The 6,000-nt window shown below is 54.1% G+C and overlaps 1 protein-coding gene across 2 annotated transcripts in view; it reads right to left on the bottom strand.

Moving 5' to 3' along the window:
• Positions 1-6,000, bottom strand: part of LOC119390395 (uncharacterized) — a 255,236-nt gene that overhangs the window by 14,907 nt on the left and 234,329 nt on the right. The window lies entirely within an intron of this gene.

Below are 6,000 nucleotides of genomic sequence, written 5' to 3'. Positions count from 1 at the left end.
GACGGCACGACAGATAAAGCCGACGCGCTTCATCGCGCGGAAGGTGACGAGCGGTCGACGCTCTGCGCGCCCGCTATCCGTCTATTGCTGTAGTTTGCCTGTTAGTTTCCCGGCCACAAGTTCGGCCAAATAAAGAGTTTCATCTGTGACGTGCTGACTGCTGCCTTCGTCGACGTCACGACCTCGTGACATCGGTGGAGGTGCTGTTCGTTCATGTTCCGGACGCCCCCGTCAACGCCCACGTCAAGACGCCGCGCCGCCGCAGCAGTTCGGCGCCAGACGCCGCCGCCGCCATCACCACCGGCTCCCTCCCGTATTCCTGTCGCCCAGCGCTATGCCTCGCGCTACGCGCCAAGGAAGACCGACGTTTGGAGCGCCCCTGACAACCGCCCGCTCTGCTACCACTGCGGGGAGACCGGCCACACGTACAGCCGCTGCCAGTACCGACAGATGGGGCTACGCGGATTCGCCGTCAACGCGCCGCGCCCGCAGTCAGGCGAACGGCCTCGCGACATCGACTACTACCTCACCGGAACACACTGGCAAGAACGACGACCTTCCCGCTCGCCGTCGCCCGGCCGTTACATGTCACCGCACCGCCGGCAGTTCACTGGGCCCAACCGGGGCCGGTCGCCTAGGCCGTATCCGGAAAACTAAGGGCAGCAACCGGTGGAGGTGCGGTTGCGGTACGACGAACTACCGAAGATCCTCCGCCGCCGACGACGAAACCTTCAGAACACGACGCGAAGCAGACGAAGCCCTGACGACGAAACCTCGGTCCCCGAAGAAGACCTGTCGAGGCGACGTAGAAGCAGTGTGACAAGCCGACCTAGCGGTAACCCGACGCCGCGATTTAACCGCAAGGCAAGACGACGGATTAGCGACCTCGACGTACAATTCGAAGGCCACAACGTCACCGTTCTCGTCGACACTGGAGCCGACTATTCCGTCGTCAGTGACCCATTTGCCACAAGGTTGAAGAAAGTTAGGACCGCTTGGCAAGGCCCCGAAATCCGGACCGCTGGGGGCCTACTAATAACTCCGGCTGGAGTCTTCACCGCAAGAGTTACCACCAATAATCGGACTTATTCTGTGAGCTTTGTAATCTTACAGCATTGCTCCAGGGATGTGATACTTGGGATGGACTTCCTAAGCCACCACGGCGCCGTCATCGATCTGAGGTCTGAGTCAATAACACTAACCTCAGAAAAAGCGCTGCCGCCACCCACGACGCCAGAAAACCCCGTATTGAATGTGATAGAAGAGCACGTCACCATTCCGCCTCTCTCCAGCATCACCATTTCCGTCGGCACCGAAGAACCCGCAGACCTTGAAGGTGTCATCGAGGGCGATCAGCACCTACTTCTGAACCGTCAGATTTGCGTCGCAAGAGGCATAGCCGAGCTGCGTGATGGCAAAGCTAAGGTAGTGCTGACAAACTTCAGCCACGAATATAGGCACCTCAACATTGGTAAGACGGTCGCCTACATCCACAAATTCGTGGAGGCCAGCAATGCTTTCGCCCTCTTGGATGCTACCGAACCTGCTTTGACGGATCGACGAACCCGACCCGATTTCGACGTCAACCCGAGCCTCGCGAAGCACAAGCAAGACCTGCCAAAGCCCTGCTCCTACAATTCAAGGACTGCTTCTCGTCGTCGTGAAGAATTCGACAGACCCCAGTCGCGAAACATCGCATTATAACAGAAGAAAGTGCCCGACCAATTTGTCAGAGCCCGTACCGAGTTTCGACCCGAGAACGCGAGGCCATCAAGAAACAGGTCGACGAAATGCTACGCGACGACATCATGCAGCCGTCCAAGAGTCCGTGGGCGTCACCTGTGTTAGTGAGGAAGAAGGATAAGACCCTACGTTTTTGCGTCGACTGTCATCGCCTGAACAAGGTCACGAAGAAGGACGTGTACTCTCTCCCACGAATAGACGACGCCCTAGATCGACTCCACAACGCCAAGTACTTTTCGTCGATGGACCTCAAGACCGGCTACTGGCAAATCGAAGTCGACGAGAGAGACCGAGAAAAGACTGCCTTCATAACACCAGACGGCCTGTTCGAGTTCAAGGTCATGCCTTTTGGTCTTTGTTCGGCACCCGCGATTTTCCAACGTGTCATGGATACAGTACTGGCTGGCTTGAAGTGGCAGACTTGGCTCGTGTACTTGGATGACGTCGTTGTGTTTGCCTCAAACTTCGACGAACACCTATGGCGGCTTGAAGCTGTACTTCAAGCAATAAAGAGCTCCGGACTCACCCTGAAGCCATAAAAGTGTCGCTTTGCGTACGAGGAGCTCTTGTTCTTCGGACACGTGATAAGTAAGTCCGGAGTACACCCTGACCCGCAGAAGACAGTCGCCATTGTTACATTCCCGCCACCTGCCGACAAGAAGGGCGTGCGTCGATTTCTCGGCCTGTGCGCCTATTACAGGCGGTTAGTCAAAAACTTTGCCCGCATCGCCGAGCCACTTACTAGCCTTACCAGGGGGGACGTCAAGTTCAAGTGGGAAACACCGCAGGAGTAAGCATTTCAAGAACTAAAACGACCCCTGCAGACGCCTCTGTTACTCGCGCATTTCGACGAATACGCCCAAACAGAAGTGCACACCGACGCAAGCAATGTAGGACTCGACGCCGTTCTTGTGCAGAGCGCTGACGGATTGGAAAGGGTAATCAGCTACGCTAGCCGGCCGCTATCAAAGGCGGAAGCCAACTATTCTACGACAGAAAAGGAGTGCCTTGCCATAATCTGGGCTACATCAAAGTTTTGCCCCTACCTTTACGGCAGGCCCTTCAAAGTTGTGAGCGACCACCACGCCCTCTGTTGGCTAGCTAACTTGAAGGACCCTTCAGGTCGTCTCGCACGATGGAGCTTGAGACTTCAAGAATTTGACATTACCGTCGTTTACAAGTCCGGAAGAAAACACTCTGACGCCGACTGCCTGTCTCGTGCCCCCATGGACCCGCCGCCGCAAGACGACCAGGGCGATGACTACTTCTTGGGAACCATAAGTGCCGACGACTTCGCTGAACACCAGCGATCCGATCCGGAACTCAGAGGCCTTATGGAATACCAGGAGGGCAAGAACGCCGTCGTTCCGAAAGTGTCCAAGCGAGGTACTGGCGTCGTTTCTCTTACGCAATGGCGTTCTCCAAAAGAAGAACTTCTCACCACATCGAGCCAAGTACCTTCTCGTGATGGCTTCAGAATTGCGACCAGATACACTCCAGGCCCTGCACGACGACGCGACAGAAGGACACCTCGGTGTTTCCCGAACGCTGGCAAGAATACAAGAAAAGTACTACTGGCCGCACCTTGCCCCCGACGTCACTCGCTACGTAAGGACATGCCGAGACTGTCAGCGACGCCAGACACCGTCAACAAGACCAGCAGGCTTTCTTCAGCCGATCGAGCCACCGGGGCCACCGTTCCAGCAGATCGGGATGGACCTCCTGGGGCCGTTCCCAACGTCGACTAGTGGTAATAAATGGATCGTCGTAGCTACCGACTACCTGACCCGCTACGCCGAAACAAGGGCCCTACCTAGAGGCAGTGCCGCCGAGGTAGCGAAGTCCTTCGTTGAAGACATCGTTCTGCGTCATGGCGCCCCAGAGGTCCCCATCACCGACAGAGGTACGGTGTTTACTGCGGAGCTAACTCAGGAGATCTTGAGATACAGCCAAACAAGCCACCGCCGGACCACTGCCTACCACCCTCAGACCATTGCCTTCACCGAGCGGCTAAATAAGAGCATCGCCGACATGCTGGACATGTACGTTGACGTCGAGCACAAGACGTGGGATGCCATCCTTCCGTACGTGACCTTCGCATACAACACCGCTGTGCAAGAAACGACGCAGGTGACGCCTTACACGTTGGTCTACTGAAGGAGCCCAGTAACGACGCTCGACGCAGTGCTGCCAACGGCCACCGACGAAGACAATCTCGACGTCGCTGCTTATTTGCGACGCGCCGAAGATGCATGACAGCTCGCCCGCCTACGGATCAAGAACCAGCAGACGGCTGACAGCCGCCGCCACAACCTTCGACGACGCCACATGGAATACCAACCCGGTGACCGTGTATGGGTATCGACGCCAATACGCCGACGGGGACTTAGTGAGAAGCTTCTTCGACGATACTTCGGACCGTACAGGGTACTTAGACGCCACGGCACACTCGACTACGAGGTTGTCCCTGACGGCATTACGAACTCTCAGCGGTGCCGTGCGTGACCTGAAGTCGTCCATGTCGTGCGCCTCAAGCCATATTACGCGCGTTAGTGAATATGAGGACTGTACTTTTACTTCTCACTTAGCGTTGCCACACCGATTCCTGCTATCAAAGCTGTGATAGATATTCTCAAGAGCACAGAACTCGACACAAGACTATAGCGAAACAACCATGTCACGTGGTTATTGTATTATTGTATATACGCATAACTCTTTCCTCTCCCCATCATCACCCCTCATTACTCTTTTTTTTCCCCTTGCCCTTTTCCCCTGTGCAGAGTAGCAGGCTAGAGCGCACTACCTCACGCCGACCTCTCTGCCTTCAAATAAAGTCTCTCTCTCTCTCTCGTACTTTTACTTATTGTTTATTGTACTTTCTTGCTTTATCGTTATTTCTTGTTGCATGCATTGGCCATCCCCGCGTGCTCTGTTTTAAGCATCAGGACGATGCTTTTTCAGGGGGGGAGGGCATTGCGACGTGCGTTTCTTATTATCACTTTTGCTGCATTCGGCTTTCACCCACAAAGACTGTCAGCAACGCTCAGCGCAAACTGCGCCTCATTGTTCGAGAAGCTTCCCGATTATTGTAGATCGTTTTGTTAATATTGCGCGCAAGACGCGAACGCTCGAGCTTATTCTAGAACTTGCGCGACAACCAGCGATAACGCTGGAATATTCGACGGCACATGTATAAATGCCGACGCGCTTCACCGCTTCTCAGTTGATCGACGGTCGACGTTCTGCTCGCCGCTATCAGTCTATTGCTGTAGTTTGCCTTTCAGTTTCTCGGCCACAGTTTCTCTCCTGGGACGTAAGCTGTGCTTTAAAAAGGTACTTCACTTTTGACCCGCCAGGTCTCTATGCACCGAGTGGAAATGGCTGTCCAGTAGACCGAACAGCTTCGCCGCGAAACGCGGGTGCAGGGTCACTTTCATGGCTTTTTCAGGCTTGACACTTCGTTCCCAGCTTCGATATCTTTGTAAATCTCTGGCCAGTCGTAGCGGATCGTGATAAGCCTATCTGTAGCTGTCATGGCGAATAACTTAGACCATGCAGCGCATTCAATATTGGCTGTCAAAACTGATGGCGACGCACGGGCGAGGAGCTGCCTGCGACGTGTCGCTTTTGACCAATGTTGTTGCGTAGGGAGGCAGCACTTCCGCCAGCTGGAGCGGGGATAGCTTTGTTTGCACAATTTGAGCAGTACCAGGTGTTCTTGCTAGATGGGCATTATGGCATCTTAATAGAGGGGCCAGCAGGTAGCGCGCCGAGCCTCGACACAGCGTCAGCTGCGTAACTTGCGGTCTCAGATGGGAGTGATACTTGTATAAAATAGGAAATTAATGAGAATTTGCCTAAGCGCAGCTTTTAAGTGGAAGGATTTTAGGCTCTTGAAGAAGCAAGTTAACGGCTTGTGATTAGCCGAAATGTAAAAAATACAGCCCTCGTAAAAAAAAAGAAAATGCTTTACAGTACATAACTGACCAACATCTCTCTCTTTCTCTCTAATGTTTTGCAGCGAGCTTCTGTAGGTGCCTGGCGCCTATATAAAAAGCCCAGTGGCCTCCATTTTGTGCCGCCTTGTGCTGCAGTAAGACACCCACTACCGTGGTCGAAGTGTCTACCATAAATTGACTTGGCGCATCAGGCAGTGGAAGACGAAGAATGCGATCGGCAACCGCGTTTTTGCTTCGTGGAAAAAATTGTTGATGCGCCTAAGACAAGTTTAGGAGGTTACTATGGCTCCAGCCAAGT

The sequence above is a fragment of the Rhipicephalus sanguineus genome, chromosome 4 (assembly GCF_013339695.2).
Source record: "Rhipicephalus sanguineus isolate Rsan-2018 chromosome 4, BIME_Rsan_1.4, whole genome shotgun sequence".
NCBI classification, from domain to species: domain Eukaryota; kingdom Metazoa; phylum Arthropoda; class Arachnida; order Ixodida; family Ixodidae; genus Rhipicephalus; species Rhipicephalus sanguineus.
Note: the sequence above shows the minus strand (reverse complement) of the source record. Positions and strands in the feature narration are given on the sequence as shown.